This window comes from Cetorhinus maximus, chromosome 17 (genome assembly GCF_964194155.1).
Source record: "Cetorhinus maximus chromosome 17, sCetMax3.hap1.1, whole genome shotgun sequence".
Taxonomy (NCBI): Eukaryota; Metazoa; Chordata; class Chondrichthyes; order Lamniformes; family Cetorhinidae; genus Cetorhinus; species Cetorhinus maximus.
In genome coordinates this window covers 75,688,862-75,707,206 of record NC_135895.1, presented here as the reverse complement: position 1 = coordinate 75,707,206, position 18,345 = coordinate 75,688,862, and the positions used below count along the sequence as shown (strand labels likewise).

General features: G+C 49.5%; 1 gene segment (V, D, J or C); it reads right to left on the bottom strand.

Annotated features, from left to right (window-relative positions):
* LOC144692521 (Ig kappa chain V region Mem5-like) overlaps positions 1–18,345 on the bottom strand; it is a 179,919-nt gene that overhangs the window by 9,721 nt on the left and 151,853 nt on the right.

Here is an 18,345-nt window from a genome sequence, read left to right as displayed (position 1 = left end):
ACTGGACCCTCCAATGGGGACCAGTAAACATGGGCCTGTATCCCACTGGGCCCTCCAATAGGGACCAGTAAACATGGGCCTCCCTCCCACTGGACCCTCCAATAGGGACCAGTAAACATGGGCCTCCTTCCCACTGGACCCTCCAATAGAGACCAGTAAATATGGGCCTCCCGCCCCCTGGACCCTCCAATAGGGAACAGTAAACATGGGCCTGCTTCCCACTGGACCCTCCAATAGGGACAAGTAAACATGGGCCCCCCTCCCACTGGGACCCCCAATAGGGACCAGTAAACATGGGCCTCCCTCCCACTGGACCCTCCAATAGGGACCAGTAAACATGGGCCTCCCTCCCACTGGACCATCCAATAGGGACCAGTAAACATGGGCCTCCCTCCCACTGGACCATCCAATAGGGACCAGTAAACATGGGCCCCCCACCCATTGGACCCTCCAATAGGCACCAGTAAACATGGGCCCCCCTCCCACTGGACCCTTCAATAGGGACCAGTAAACATGGGCCCCCATCACATTGGACCCTCCAATAGGCACCAGTAAACATGGGCCTTCCTCCCACTGGACCCTCCAATAGGGACCAGTAAATATGGGCCCCCCTCCCACTGGACCCTCCAATAGGGACCAGTAAACATGGGCCTCCCTCCCACTGGGACCTCCAATAGGGACCAGTAAAATGGGCCACCCTCCCACTGGGCCCTCCAATAGGGACCAGTAAACATGGGCCTCCCTCCCACTGGACCCTCCAATTGGGACCAGTAAACATGGGCCCCCCTCCCATTGGACCCTCCAATAGGCACCAGTAAACATGGGCCCCCCTCCCACTGGACCCTCCAATAGGGACCAGTAAACATGGGCCCCCCTCACATTGGACCCTCCAATAGGGACCAGTAAACATGGGCCCCCCTCCCATTTGACCCTCCAATAGGGACCAGTAAACATGGGCCTCTTCTCACTGGACCCTCCTATAGGGACCAGTAAACATGGGCCTCCCTCCCACTGGACCCTCCAATAGGGACCAGTAAACATGGGCCCCCCTCCCACTGGACCCTCCAATGGGGACCAGTAAACATGGGCCCCCCTCTCACTGTACCCTCCAATAGGGACCAGTAAACATGGGCCTCCTTCCCATTGGACCTCCAGTAGCTGAACTTCAAACTCCACATCTCTCCATCCCGTAAGCCTCTAATTTCCATCTCCACAACATTGTCCATCTCTACACATCAGCCCCTTGACCACAGAAACCCTTATCCCTGTTTGTCTTGCCACCTGACTCCATTATTCCGATGCCCTCTCCCAGCTTCCTTCATCCACGCTCCATAAACCCCAACTTGTCCGAAATGCAGAGTTCCATACCCTGTCCCACACCAAGTGTCGTTCCTACACTACCCCTTACCTTACAGACCGACTACCCAAGACCTCAATGACCTGTTACCCCCTGACCTCACTGACTTTTTACCTACAGACCTAACTGACCTGTTACCCCTGAACCCACTGATCTGTTATCCCTGACCTCACTGCCCTCCAATTTCCTCCATGTCCTGGCTCTCTCCTACCTCTGCGTTCTGCTGCAGACTCACATTCCCTCCCTCACCCTTCCACCTTCTGACCCTGCTCTCCTGCCCATCGCTGCTTCCTTCATCCCACCATTGACAGCAGAGCCTTCCGACGCCTAGGCCCAGGTCCCTGAACTCCCACTCTTCATACCCACCCCCTCTCCAGGCCTCTCTCTCCTGCATCAAACTCCATCCTTTCACCTAAGCCTTTGATCACTTTCCTAAACTCGCTCCTGCCCCCTCCCCCGTTCACCTCACTGTTCCTCTGTGATACATCTTGGGGATATTTGTATGTCAAGGCGTTATATAAATGAAAATTTTGTGTGCATTTTGGCTGGGGACAGAATTGGACACATTGGTGATGACCACTGCATGTCAGGAGGGGAGAGGGAATGTTGGGAGATCTGAGCTCCATTTCCCACCCCGGGCATTTTGTCTTCCAATGAATGAATGAGATGCCAATTTCGAACCCAGGTTAGGGATAGTCTCGTGCTGTGGACCCAGGTCTGCAAGAGGGAATTGGAGATCTCTCTGAAAAGGAAAGAATTGCTGGGTTATGGGGATAGAGAGGAGGAGTGGGACTCACTGGGTAACTCACAGGCAGGATGGGCTGAATGGCCTCCTTCTGTGCTGCAAGATTCTAGGTAGTGGACACGGTTCACAGTTTTCTCCCGTGTCAGTAACAAACATGCAGCTGCTCTGAGCTCCTTCTTTCACTTCCTCTCTTGGTTACGTTTCAATCTTGCGATCGGACAATCTTTGCAGTTATTTTTTACACTGGGGGTTTCTGCTGTGGTCTGAATCTATAATAATAACTGTCCAATCAGTGAAAAGAACAGCAGCTAAGAGCATTCAGGACTGAGGAAGCAGGCTCACTGGGAAACACATTGGGAAGATCAAAGCCATCGTCTTCAGCTCCCGATACAAACTCCATCCCTCTCCCTGAGCACTGTCTGCTGCTGAACCAGACTCTTTACAACCTTGGCCTCATCTTTCACCCCGACCTGACCCCCCAAATCCTCCACATCACAAAGATCAGCCACTTGCCCCGATAACTGGAATGTGCTGACTACACAGAAGGAGAGGTTTAACAAACAGGGAGGAGAAGAGTCAAAGACTTGGGGAGAGTAGAGACAGATGAGGGAAGGGACAGATAGGTGACTGACACAATTCAATGCAGAGGAGTTTGAGATGATGGGTTTGAGGGGGAAAAGTAGTGAAAAGATGGTGAAGGATGTGTAGAAGCAGAGAGAGCTCAGCTTCAATTCCATCATTCCTTGAAAGTGGAAATGCAGATTGATAAAGCCTTGAATTAAAAAGATCAGCAGCGTTAGGAATGGACAAACTACAGAGAGTAGAAATGGGAAATCCAAACAGAGAATTCACTAAACATTCAGCAGCCTGTGGGGAATGAAAGCTTTGGGTTTTAGTTCAAACTGCAGTTAATAAACAGGTAAATCTGTGGAGAATACAGGACAATGCGGAGAGCAGGGGAGTGGGATTAGGATATAGGAACAGGAGGAGGCCATTCAGCCCATCGAGCCTGTCCCACCATTCAATTAGATCATGGCTGATCTGTATCTTAACTCCATTTCTCCAGCTTGCTCCATAACCCTCAATCCCCTTGTGTAAGAAAAACCTAACAAGCTCAGTTTTAACATTTTCAATTGACCCCCCAGCCCCAACAGCAGTTTTTCTCAGGGGGAGAGAGTTCCAGATTTCCACTCTCCTTCCAGTGAAGAATTGCTTCCTGACATCACCCCTGAACGGCCCAGCTCCAATCTGAAGATTCTGCCCCCTCGTTCTCGACTCCCCCACCAGAGGACATGGTTTCTCTCTGTCTACACTAATCAGATTCAGTCTTTATTCATCTTAAACATCTCAATTAGATCACCACTAACTGTTCTCAATTCAAGACAATACAAGCTGAGTTTATACAATCTGTCCTGATAATTTAACCCTTTTAACCCCGGGATCATCCTGGTGAATCTGAGCTGTGCCCTTTCCATGGTCAATATATCCTTCCTGAGGTGCGGTGCCAGAACTGATCAATAGTGTGAAAAGCCCAGTCTCCAGCACAGATCCCTGGGGACATCACTATTCACATCTTGCTCATTGGAGCACATACACATTATCCCTACTCTCTGTCTCCTGCCTCCTAACCAGTTCCTCATCCATGGCAAAAGGTTTCCTCAAATTCCAGATGCTTCCATTATTATTCACAGTCTCTCATTGGGAATCGTCTCTAATGTCTTCTGGAAATCAATATCAATAACAATCCATAGACTCTCCCTAATCTACCTGCTTAGTGACTGTAATATAAGGGGTTAACATGGTGTCCCAATACATGCAAGATTGGATCCAGGCACCAGTCGACCCAGTCGACCTAGATGCACAGACATTATCTACTGAAGGGAGTCGGAGCCGCACTGTCAGTTATTGTGAAGGAAGAAAAACAAGTATCATAAACAAACTACCAAGAGTCCTTGAAACAAAGTTAGGAGGTCTGTTATCAGCGCATGAGACAGGCTCTAGTCACGCTATCTGTTGTCTGTTCAGATGACTAATCGCCAGATGGGCTACTCAAGGTTTTTGCGTAATTAAAACCGCACGGGAACAACGCCCAGTACTAAACAATGTGTTGGACGAGTGCCCGACGCGAACTCAGTGAACTCGGCGAGTAGCACATATATAAGCCTGGAAAGTCCCCAGTTTGATGAGTCTGCTCCGGGTCGAGTTGATCGCCGAGCGTGGGTCACAGGTGACGTTGCCGCGGGACTGACGGCTCCCAGTCCTGATAATCCGCGGAACACGACCATAGTTAAGCACACCAGACCCGTTGTGAGTTCGGACCTGGTCTCTTCCTCTTTTAATCTCAATAAATGATATATTAGTAAGCTAGTCTCTTGTACTTTGTTTCTGCATCAAACTACCCGCCTGCGAACCTGATCCGTGAAATTTCTTGGAACATTTTGGCGTAGTCGGCAGGATCAATCGCAATTGAGGAGGGATTTTGATGCGAAACAATGTTTGGGAAGAGGAATAAGAAACCAGAAGGGCAGGCCGAGGCGGTTGCGGTCCCAGGATGGCAAGGGCCGTGGCATAGTGTAGCGGCCTGTTTGCGGAATGGTGGGGGGCGACCGGAAAACTGGGAGGCCGAAGGCGTAGGAACCACCCCAGGGTCGCTGCTGTCCACCCTGGAGAAAATCCCGGTCCCCTCAAGGAACCCCTTGCCAGGGATCCAGAGGCGGATGTGGGCTTGTGCGGCGGCTTGTAAGCAGCAGTCTGACAGGCGTCAGAAGTTGGAGGCTGAAATAGCAACCCTTAAGCATGAGCAGGGGCTCAGTAACGGGGATGCCTCCGTGTTAAGACAAGAAATTATAAAACTAAAGGCAGAAATAACTGCACTAACGGAATTAGCAGGGCGGGCGATCACATATTTGTCGTCTAGTAAGCGGAAGAGTGAGCGAAAGCGCCCGCGATCCGTGAACCCCACTCAAATAAGGGCGTTTGTGGCGCAGCTAAATAATGGGGCCGGCTGGGATATTGACCACTGGGACGGGAATATATGGGAAAATTCGGATGATAAGAGAGGCAGAGGCGCTAAACGCCGGTGCCGGGCCCCGTCAGGGGAAGATGAGCGAAAAGACCAGTAGGGAATTGGGCCGAGCCCCGAAGTAGACCTACCATGATGACAAAATAGAAGGAGGGATTGAAGTGGAAGGGTATGTGCAAGTGACGAAGGCCCCGGGAGGGGGGGAAGTAGAGTGCGACATGACTAGGTGGTCCGAAATGAGAACCGGCCATACGGCCAATCGGTGGAAGGGAACTTAGAAGAAGGCCCAGACCCTCAAGAGACATGAGCCCGCGTCTTCTCGTTGCCACAGGTCCGGACGATGGCGTGGCTACGACTCCTGAACGTGATATTAACTGCTGGGGTCCTGGTACAATGTACGCCACACCCCCGGTTGACGGACGAAAGCCCGCAATTGGAACCAATGGTTGGCACGGGCGGCACCCCCGAACATATCATACAATGGAAACAAGATAAACAAGAGCGAAAACAGGACAATTTCACATGCCCCCCCCGGACAGGCATGCGATATCATGAATATTACCAGTGACTGTACACTATTTAGATGCTCCAAAAATTGTAATAAATCCGGCCGGGGCACTACGTGTACGGTAGTGGCCCCCAACTGTACGCTAAATGATATATGCCCAGGTGACTATGTGTTATTGGAACAGAGCCGTGAAACGGTGTAATGTGGAGAATGGTACTAAATGGACTACTACTACCACAGATGGAGAAATGTGGATTGTTAATGGGACAACAATCACTGGGAGAGGCCAAATGGCTTGGTTGGTCAAGGGGTGGCCTGGCGTTGCGCCTCCCCGGACAACTGTCCCTGACATACGCCACACCCACTTGGCCCCCATAGCATCGACTTGTCAGACAATGGCCAGCACTGCCGCACGAACCAATGTACATTGGCAAGTCCGACTGCCAGTCATACCCGAATGTAACCCTAAACGACGACGACGAGCATGGTACGATACATTGTTAGGAGGGGCAGGGACAGTAATGGGGATATCCAATGCTATAGACTCTGAAGTAACCCGTACTAAATTATCCAATGCGGGGCAAGCAACTGCACAAGGCCTGTACACTATTGGCCGATGGATGCCGTCGGCCATGATGACACAGAAAGAAACTGCACGAATTTTGCTGCATTCCTTAAAATGGGAATTGGACGTGTGGGATTCGACTCAACAGCTGTTCCAAAATCTTACTGCACAGCTGAACTGGACATTTTGCGGTATCCAAATGCTGCATGCCCATTTGCAAAAGGAACGATTTTTACGAATAGTCACTTCACCTAATGCTCAGGCCTGGCGAGAGGTGTGGAACGTATCTGAGAGATTATGGATGAACACCTATCCGGACAAAACATGGTGTAATGCAACGCTGTGTAAAGGACATTTTGTAACCTTGAATGTAACTGATTTTGTGACTGTGTGCCGATATTATGTATTGCCGGTCATTACCTCTAATGGCAAAACAAAAGGGGATTGGTTCAGTCCGGACACCAATCTTGCAGTGGCAGGTATTGCTGCACCCTTGGAGTATTTCGCTAGAGCGTTTTAAACAGGCCCTCGATCGCTCGGAAGAGCTAAAGCAGATATTGCAACAACATCAAATCAATGTTACCCGGGTGACTGTGTCCACCTTTATACATGGCCAAAGGGTAATACACGCTGCTCGTGTAGTAGAGGTGGAATCCGCCCATCACTGGTGGGATCTGCTCAATGGGCTGTCAACTACGGCACGACGTTCTCTATTTCCTCCGTTGTTCGGTATAATTGGAATTTTAGTGATTCTGACCTGTTGTAATATATTGACCTGTATGTATGTTTGCCATGTACGGCGGCAACTGGAACAAAACATGTACATGTTATAACAATGTATTGCTTATTATTATGTATTTGTATAATCGTTACATGTATTGGGCCAATCAGTGGAATGTAATATAAGGGGTTAACATGGTGTCCCAATACATGCAAGATTGGATCCAGGCACCAGTCGACCCAGTCGACCTAGATGCACAGACATTATCTACTGAAGGGAGTCGGAGCCGCACTGTCAGTTATTGTGAAGGAAGAAAAACAAGTATCATAAACAAACTACCAAGAGTCCTTGAAACAAAGTTAGGAGGTCTGTTATCAGCGCATGAGACAGGCTCTAGTCACGCTATCTGTTGTCTGTTCAGATGACTAATCGCCAGATGGGCTACTCAAGGTTTTTGCGTAATTAAAACCGCACGGGAACAACGCCCAGTACTAAACAATGTGTTGGACGAGTGCCCGACGCGAACTCAGTGAACTCGGCGAGTAGCACATATATAAGCCTGGAAAGTCCCCAGTTTGATGAGTCTGCTCCGGGTCGAGTTGATCGCCGAGCGTGGGTCACAGGTGACGTTGCCGCGGGACTGACGGCTCCCAGTCCTGATAATCCGCGGAACACGACCATAGTTAAGCACACCAGACCCGTTGTGAGTTCGGACCTGGTCTCTTCCTCTTTTAATCTCAATAAATGATATATTAGTAAGCTAGTCTCTTGTACTTTGTTTCTGCATCAAACTACCCGCCTGCGAACCTGATCCGTGAAATTTCTTGGAACAGTGACCACTGCAAAAAATGTAACCAGGTTAGTTAAAGATCTCTGACCCTTTTGAATCCATGCTGACTCTCTCTGATCAGTTCATATTTGTCACTCATTCTGTCTCTAATAACAGGTTCCGGTCACTTCCCCATAACAGACATTAAACTGAGAGGTTAGTTCTGAATGATCCTAGTGCACAGCTAGCACAGACACAAGGGGCTGAATGGCCTCCTCCTGTGCTGTAGACTTATCAGGCCCCTTGACTGAAACATATGGATAGGAACAGGAGGTGGGCTGGAGCTTAAACAATGAGTTAAATGTAGACAGAGTGTCATTAGTGGGTAATGTACAGTGTACATTGTGTCCATGAGCCTCTCGAAAAGATGTCTTTCTCTTTTTCCCTTTTCAGCTCCAGGCCTCTCATTAAGGAGCTGAAAGAATATTTAGTGAAGAAGCTTGCGGAGCGTGCGGGCTGTGTGAAGGTTTTCGGCAGTGACTGATGATTACAGCTCCTTGTTCAGTCTGCTCCTCCCTCACCACTGATCAAGCCATGTTAACCTCGTGTCACACTGAGTGAGATTACAATCGATATCATAGCGTCAGTCACAGAAAACAACAGCATCACAGTCTGAGACACTGGGACAGACATCACTGCGTCACGTCAAAGAACAGAGCCCTGATCCCCTCCCACCATGCTCAGAAACCATAGAGCATTGAAAATATACTGACAAACACCATCTTATATTAAACACTGACACCCAGAGAACATCTTCAGAGGGAGAAGGCAGGATAGAGATTGAGAGAGAGAGAGAGAGAGGCAGAGAGTGAGAGAGACAGACAGGGACAGAGAGAGAGAGAGTGAGAGAGGGACAGAGAGAGAGAGACAGGGAGATGGAGAGAGAGAGAGACAGGGAGACTCTGTGAGAGATAGTGAGAGAGAGGAGTGGGTTAGTATGAGTGAGAGAGACTCTGTGTCAGCTCCTGTCCCTGTCAGAGTGAAGGAGTCTTATTGTAATTCTATCGGACCTCGGTGAGACCACACCTGGATTACTGTGTACAGATTCGGTCTCCTTCCCTAAGGAAGGATATACGAGCCTTGGAAGGAGTGCAGCAGAGATTCCCGAGAGTGATTCCTGGGATGAGGGGATTGTCTGATGAGGAGAGATTGAGTAGACTGGGATATTATTCCCTGGAGCTTAGAAGAATGAGAGGTGATCCCATTGAAACATATAAAATTCTTAATGTGATTGACAGGGTCGACAGTGACAGGGTGAGACTGGCAGCTTCACTCACTGAGTCCCTTGTGTTTTATAACAATCCAGCAGGATTTATGGACAATTTCTGCAGCCAGGACACAAATGATCAGATTTATCCAATTCCATTTCACTATTTCCCATCCAGGGATTTGAACTCATCCCCTCTGGGTTACTGGCTCAATCCCATTCCCTACAGGGAAGAAGTGGTGGTGTGGATTGAGAGAGGCTGAAATGCAGGGAGCAAGGGGACTGCATTAACCTGGGATTCACAGAGCAACAGGTTAGTCTGCACCAAACTGCAGCAAAGGGGGAGAGAATGGACAGTAACCTCGTTCCACCTGATCTCCATCCCTCCCTCTGAGTGTCCCACCTTCCTCTCAGATACACACCTCCCTGATCTCCATCCCTCCCTCTGAGTGTCCCACCTTCCTCTCAGATACACACCTCCCTGATCTCCATCTCTCCCTCTGAGTTTCTGACCTTCCTCTCAGATACACCCCTCCCTGATCTCCATCCCTCCCTCTGAGTGTCCCACCTTCCTCTCAGATACACACCTCCCTGATCTCCATCCCTCCCTCTGAGTGTCCCACCTTCCTCTCAGATACACACCTCCCTGATCACCATCCCTCCCTCTGAGTGTCCCACCTTCCTCTCAGATACACACCACCCTGATCTCCAACCCTCCCTCTGAGTGTCCGAACTTCCTCTCAGATACACACCTCCCTGATCTCCATCTCTCCCTCTGAGTGTCCCACTTTTCTCTCAGATACACACATCCATGAGCTTCATCCCTCGCTGTATCTGACCTTCATCTCTCTCTCTATCTGACCTCCATCCCTCTCTCTATCTGACCTGCATCCCTCTCTTCACCTGACCTCCATTACTCTCTCCGCCTGACCACCATCCCTCTCTATCTGTCCTCCATCCCTCTCTCCATCTGACCTTCAACCCTCTCTCCACCAGTCCTCCATCCCTCTCTCCATCTGACCTCCATCTCTCTCTATCTGACCTCCATCCCTCTCTCCATCTGACCTCCATCCCTCTCTCAATCTGACCTCCATCCCTCTCTCAATCTGACCTCCAACCCTCTCTCCACCTGACCTCCATCCCTCTCTCCATCTGACCTCCATCTCTCTCTATCTGACCTACATCCCTCTCTCTATCTGACCTGCATCCCTCTCTCTATCTGACCTCCATCCCTCTCTCTATCTGATTTCCAACCCTCTCTCCACCTGACCTCCATCCCTCTCTCCATCTGACCTCCATCTCTCTCTATCTGACCTACATCCCTCTCTCTATCTGACCTGCATCCCTCTCTCAATCTGACCTGCATCCCTCTCTCTATTTTAGCTGCTGACGCTCAGATCTGATCCAATTACAGTTAATCCCATTATGAACAATTTCGGCCTATCTGGAATGTCAGTTTGATGAAGTCAGTTTGAGCCATTACTCCAAGGACATCACAGATGGTTTGTACATGGTTTGGAACCGTCAATTCAGTTGGCTGGCCCTTTAGTGCCCACCCCTACCCCCACCCCCTCAGTCATGTGTCTCAGTGCAACCTTCCCCAGTTGTTGTCCCCAATGGACCCTTTACCCTGCAGCCCCTTCCCTTCCCTCAGTCCTGTCTGGCCCCTTCCCCAATGGATCCCTTGCCCTGCAGCACAGTAAAAGTGCCCCCCTCCCTCCCCCCTTAACCCTGCTGTCGTACCTGCTTTGAGACAGAGAAACATAGAAAATAGCAGCAGGAGCAGGTCATTCAGTCCTTCCACCCTGCTCCACCATTCAATATGACCATAACTGACTCTTTATCTCAACACCATTCTCCCGTGCTCTCCCCATACCCCATATACCTTTAGAGTCCAGAAATCTATCTATTTCCTTCTTAAATATATTCAGTGACTTGGCCCCCACAGCCTCTGTGGTGGAGAAATCCACAGGTTCACCAGCCTCTGAGTGAAGATGTTTCTTCTCATCTCGGTCCTAAATGGTCTACCCTGTATCCTGAGATTGTGACCCCTTGTTCTAGACCCCCCAACCAGAGGAAACATCATCCCTGCATCCAGTCTGTCCAGCCCTGTCAGAATTTTATATGTTTCGATGAGATCCCCTCTCATTCTTCTAAGCTCCAGGGAATACAGGCCTAGTTGGCCCAATCTCTCCTCATACAACAATCCTGCCATCCCAGGATTCAGTCTGGTGAACCTTCGCTGCACTCCCTCTGTGGCAAGTATATCCTTTCTTAGGTAAGGAGACCAAAACTGCACAGGATACTCCAGGTGTGGTCTCACCAAGGCCCTGTACAGCTGCAGTAAGACATCCTTGCTCCTGTACTCAAGTCCTCTCGCAAGGAAGGCCAACACACTATTTGCCTTTTTAACTGCTTGCTGCACCTGCATGCTTGCTTTCAGTGATTGGTGCACAAGGACACCCAGGTCCCTTTGTACATCAACATTTCCCAATCTATCACCATTTAAATAATACTCTGCCATTCTGTTTTTCCTGCTGAAGTGGATAACTTCACACTTACCCACATTACACTGCACCTGCCATGTATATGTCCACTCACTCAACTCGTCTAAATCACCTTGAAGCCTCTTAACACCCTCCTCATCGCTCACAATCCCACCAAGTTTCGTGTTGTCAGCAAACTTGGGAATATTACATTTGGGTTCCCTCATCCAAAGCATTGATATATATAGTGAATAGCTGGGGCCCAAGCACTGATCCCTGCCATACCCCACTGGTCACCGCCTGCCACTCCGAGAAAGACCCAGAAGAGAGCCTCCTGAAGCTGATGTGGTGCAGCCTGTGAAGTCTGGCACTGACCCTCGTGAGCTCACCCCGGGGTCAGGAATGAAGTGCAGCTTTCCAGATCCACCTGGTTTCAATCCTGTTGTGAAACATGTGGTTCTAACCGCACGCTGATGTGGGCTCTAATCCAGCGTGGAGGGATGATTCCGGAGAGCAGGAGTCATAATGAGATGCTGATTTATGCTAATGACATTCGCAATCCTCAGCGGTGGGAAACGTGTCCCGCCATTGAGGGCTGAAGCGAACAATCACTTCCTCGTTTTACATGGTGGTAAACGCGGTTTTGGGCCTTCTCGTCTGATTCAGCCCTCGCGCCCACCATGACACCCGCCACGATTGGGAGCAGGAAATCCCGGCCAAAGACTGTGGAGAGGAAAGGGAGGTTAGTGATGGGGCGGGAGTTTACAAGGACTGATTGGGTGAGTGTGGGTTTTTTGAGGAGATGGTGATGATGGTGATTTTGAGAGCGAGGGGGTCAGTACGTGTGGAGGGCCTGACCCTCTGGTACCTGAACTCTCCCAGTGAAGCTTTCCCTCTGTTACTTTATCTCTCTCCTCATGGCACCCAATTGGAATGTGAATAATTCCAATGGATTTCCCTCTGTTCCCTTGTTTTACAGATTATTCCTAACAGATTACCCTCTGAGTAAATAATATTTACCTGATCAATGTTGTAATTTTAATCTCACTACCTTCCATTAACATCATCAGCTTTTCCCACACAATCAGAGAATCACACAGCACTGAAGGAGGCCATTCAGCCCCTCGTGTCAGTTCTAGCTCTTTGAAAGAGCGATCCAATTAGATAAACTGCCCTGCTCTTTCCCCATTGACCTGTAATTTCTCCCTTTGAGTTTTTCTCCAATTGCCTTTTGCGAGTTATTCTTGAATCAGCTTCCACCGCCCTTTCAGACAGTGAGTTCCAGATCAGGACAATGTTAATGACATTCAATCTGTGACCTCTCCTGTCACTGGAAACAGTTTCTCCCCATTTACTTTATTAAAATTCCTCATACTCTAGACAATTTGTATCCTGGGATGGGAATTGAGGTACAGTAAAGTGAGGGAGTCTGGGAGACAAACACAGGAAGACATTAATAAACTTGCAGAATGGGCACTGAATTGGGGAATAAATTTCAACATTGAGAAGATAGAAGCTTTACGTTTTGCTCAGAAGAATAGGGAGGAGACCAACTTCTTGCAAATAAGTCTCTAAATGTGGTCGAGGAACAGAGGGATCTGAGAGTACAGACACATAAATCCCTAAGAGCAGTGAGACAGGCTATTAAAGTCACAAAAGAATCATATCAAGCACTCGGGTCTATTTCTAAAGGGATAGAATTGAAACACAGAGGATTTATGTGAAACAGCTATAGAATCTTGGTTAGACCACACTTCTTGTACTGTTTCTGGTCTCCATATTAAGAAGAGGATACAGAGACACTGGAGAAGGTAGAAGAGAGAGTGACCCGATGAGGATATAGTCATCAGTCTGGGGTCCTCTTCTCTGGGAATGAAATGACTGAGAGGGGAGCTGACTGATGTCTTTAAGGTGATGAAGGGATTTGATAGGGTGATGTAGAGAAGATGCTTCCAATTGTGGGTGGGACCTAAACTACCAGGCATGAATAAAAGATAAACACCAAAAATCTAAGGGGGAATTCAGGAGAAACATTGTCACTCAGAGAGTGGTTAGAATGTGAAACTCACTGTCACTGATAAACAAGAGATAACAAGTGTTGTAGAGTTGATCTTCAGGCAACTTTTCTTGGTGGAAACATTTGACTTTATTTACAAGAGGACAGCAGCAACTACACATGTGCATCAAGCTCCATTACTACAGAAGTACTCTCTCTCTGTGGAGGTTGCCTGCACTGCTCACACATTGGTTTACACAGTTCATGTGATCTTACAGTACATGGTTATTCTTAAAGCTGCAGTCCAACATTTCCCAAAACTATAATTATGACATTCCTCCCCCTTTAACATTTCTGTAGATTTTGTATGTACAAGGACATTTATCTCATGACATTACAATATTTACACAGGTCATGAAATTACAAGTTCAGCCTTTCAGGTGGTTTCCTGATCCGTGTGGAACATCGCAGCTCCACACCTTCAGATTCTTTTGCAGGAACCACGTTCTCTGGAACCGCATTAATATCAGGTACCTCATTAGGCACATGCAGTTCAGTGTCTTCCACTCCGACAGAGACATCAGGAATGTCTGCCCTTGGTTGAGCAAATTCAAAGGAACCAGTGGTTCGGTAATGACTATAGGTGGAACAATGTCCTGTCGTTGTATCTCTCCTATTACAGTGGTAAATTGCAGGTTTTGCCCCTGCAAGTACTCAGGAGGATCACTCTCCTCTTCCCTTCCTCTGTGATTTTGTTTGCTTTAAAGAAGAACTCAAGACATTCTATGTATTGAGACCAATCATCAGTGGCTGGCTCAAAGGAATCGATTCTGAAAAGATGGCATATTGAATGAGTATACCTGCTGTTAGTTCAAACAAACATAGAGATTCACAATCGCTGGGTGAGGCACAGAACCAATTCTGATTTATCCTCATCGCCAGTTTGTTATAGAGTTGATCTTCAGGCAACTTTCCTTCGTGGAAACATTTGACTTTGTTTACAGGACAGCAGCAGCAGCAAATACATGTGAGCATCCAACAGCGTGACTAAAGAAGTACTCTCTCTGTACAGGTTCCCATGTTGCTAGCACGCTGGTTTAGAGAGATCACATGACCTTACAGTATGGGATTATTCTTATAGCTACAGTCCAACAGTTACCAAATTTATAATCACCAAAGCATGAGTGTAAATTCATAGCTTTTATTACTGTTTATTTGGATGGAAAAAAATGCAAAACAAAGTTAATTATTGTTTAGTCAATCCCGTCTGTTTTTAATTGTACAACATTCAAGAAAAGCTCACTCCCTGGGGAGCTCAGATAAATACTGAGCCCCTCCCGGAGCCCAATGTAATGGGAGGGAAACAAAGGAAATTCAGAACGAGTGGTTAGAGAGTGAAACAAAGCAGCTTTAATTCAGAGGTGCATGATCTCACAATATTGTTACGTGCTGAACACAAAAACACTGCTCCCTGCTCCCTCCAACACTGCCAGATCGCTACTCCCTCCAACACTGCCAGATCGCTACTCCCTCCAACACTGCCAGATCGCTACTCTCTCCAACACTGCCAGATGGCTACTCTCTCCAACACTGCCAGATCGCTACTCTCTCCAACACTGCCAGATGGCTACTCTCTCCAACACTGCCAGATCGCTACTCCCTCCAACACTGCCAGATGGCTACTCTCTCCAACACTGCCAGATGGCTACTCTCTCCAACACTGCCAGATCGCTACTCTCTCCAACACTGCCAGATGGCTACTCTCTCCAACACTGCCAGATCGCTACTCCCTCCAACACTGCCAGATGGCTACTCTCTCCAACACTGCCAGATCGCTACTCTCTCCAACACTGCCAGATCGCTACTTTCTCCAACACTGCCAGATCGCTACTCTCCCCAACACTGCCAGATGGCTACTCTCTCCAACACTGCCAGATGGCTACTCTCTCCAACACTGCCAGATCGCTACTCTCTCCAACACTACCAGATCGCTACTCTCTCCAACACTACCAGATCGCTACTCTCTCCAACACTGCCAGATCGCTACTCTCTCCAACACTGCCAGATCGCTGCTGTCTCCAACACTGCCAGATCGCTACTCTCTCCAACACTGCCAGATCGCTACTCTCTCCAACACTGCCAGATCGCTACTCTCTCCAACACTGCCAGATCGCTACTCTCTCCAACACTGCCAGATCGCTACACTCTCCAACACTGCCAGATCGCTACTCTCTCCAACACTGCCAGATCGCTACTCTCTCCAACACTATCAGATCGCTACTCTCTCCAACACTGCCAGATCGCTACTCTCTCCAACACTGCCAGATCGCTACTCTCTCCAACACTGCCAGATCGCTACTATCTCCAACACTGCCAGATCGCTACTCTCTCCAACACTGCCAGATCGCTACTCTCTCCAACACTGCCAGATCGCTACTCTCTCCAACACTGCCAGATCGCTACTCTCTCCAACACTGCCAGATCGCTACTCTCTCCAACACTGCCAGATCGCTACTCTCTCCAACACTGCCAGATCGCTACTCTCTCCAACACTGCCAGATCGCTACTCTCTCCAACACTGCCAGATCGCTACTCTCTCCAACACTGCCAGATCGCTACTCTCTCCAACACTGCCAGATCGCTACTCTCTCCAACACTGCCTGATCCCTGCACGCTCCAATAATGCCAACTCCCTGTTCCCTCCAATACTACCAACTCCCTGCACCCTCCAATAATGCCAACTCCATGTTCCCTCCAACACTACCAACCCAATGCAGTCTCCAATAATGACAGCTCCCTGCTCTCCCCAATACCGCCAGCTCCCTGCTCCCTCCATTACTGCCTGCTTGCTGCTCCCTCTAATACTGCCGACTCCCTAGCCCCTCTAATAATGCCAGCTCCCTGTTCCCTTTAATACAGCCACTTCCCTGCTCCTTCCAACACTGCCAGCTTCCTACTCCCTCCAATAGTGCCAGCTCCCTGCTCCCTCCAATACTGCCACCTCTCTGCTCCCTCCAATAATGCCAGCTCCGTGCTCCCTGCAATAATGCCACTTCCCCACTACCTCCAATAGGGCCACCTCCCTGCTCTCTCCAATACTGCCCGCTCTCATCTCAATATAATCCTGCCAGCTCCTTGCTCTCTCCAATAATGCCAGCTTCGTGCTTCCTCCAATAATGCCAGGCCCCTGCTCCCTCTAATATTGCCAGATCCCTGACCCCACCAATTCTGCCAGCTCACTGCTCCATGCACGACTGCCATCAAACTGCTCCCTCCAATACTGCCAGAACCCTGCGCCGTTCAATAAAGCCAGCTCCTTGCTCGCTCCAATAATGCCAGGCCCCTGCTCCCTCTAATATTGCCAGTTCCCTGCTCCCTCCGATTCTGCCAGCTAACTGCTCCCTCCAATACTGCCAGCTCCCTGTTCCCTCCAATACTGCCAGCTCCCTGCTCCCTCCAATACTGCCACCTCCCTGCTCCCTCCAATACTGCCACCTCCCTGCTCTCTCCAAATCTGCCACCTCCCTGCTCTCTCCAATGCTGCCAGCTCCCCGCTCTCTCCAAATCTGCCACCTCCCTGCTCTCTCCAATGCTGCCAGCTCCCCGCTCTCTCCAAATCTGCCACCTCCCTGCTCTCTCCAATTCTGCCACACTTTCTTGACATCTACTCACTCTCAAACTTACCTGACACTCTACCCCCTCACTCACTTGCCTGACACTCTACCCCCTCAACCGCTTTCCTGACACTCTACCCCCTCACCCACTTAAATGACATTCTACCCCCTCATCCTCTTGTCTGCCACCCTACCACGTCAACTACTTGGACAACTTACCTGCCTCCCTACCCTGTCACTCACTGACCTGACACTCTACACCCTCACCCACTTAAATGACACTCTACCCCATCATCCACCTGTCTGCCACCCAACACGTCAACCACTTGGCCAACTTACCTGCCTCCCTACCCCGTCACTCACTGACCTGACACTCTACACCATCACACACTTGCCTGACACACTACAACCTCGTCTACTTACCTGACATTCTACCCCCTCGCCAAATTACCTGACACTCTGCCCCCTCGCCCACTTAACTGACCCTCTAACCCCTCACCCACTTACCAGATACCCTACCCTCTCTACCACTTTCCTGACACACTGGCCCCTCGCCCACTTGCCTGTCTCCCTACCCCCTCGCCCACTTACCTTCCACTCAACCCCCTCGCCCATTTGCCTGACACTCTACACCATCACCCACTTACCTGCCACCCTACCCACTCACCCCCTGGCCGACCACCCTACCCACTCCCACTCCACATCTAAATTCTTGACACTCTACCTACCCACCCACCTACCTGACAATCTACTACCTCACCCACTTGACTGACACTCTACCCCCTCACCCAATTACCTGACAATCTACCCCCTCGCACAATTGCCTGACACCCTACCCACTCAGCCACTTAGCTGACAATCTACGCCCTAACTCAAATACCTGACCCTCTGCCCCCTTGCCTACATATCTCCCACTCTACCCACTCACCCACTTACCTGTCACTCTATTGCCTCGCCCACTGGCTTGACACTCTACCCCCTCACCCACTTGCCTGCCACAATACCCCCTCAACCTATTGCCTGACACCCTAACCGCTCACCCACTTGACTGACACTCTACAATCTCACCCACTTACCTGACACGCTACGCCCTGACCCACTTGCCTGACTCTCTACCCCTCACACACTTACCTGACACTCTACCCCCTCAACCAGTTAACTGACAATCTACCCCCTTACCAACTTACCTAACTGTCTAACCCCACAACCCCTTGCCTGCCACCCTACCTGCTCACCTACTTGCCCCCCAAGCAACGTCCTCATACACTTGTCTGACACCCGAACCCTTCACCCAT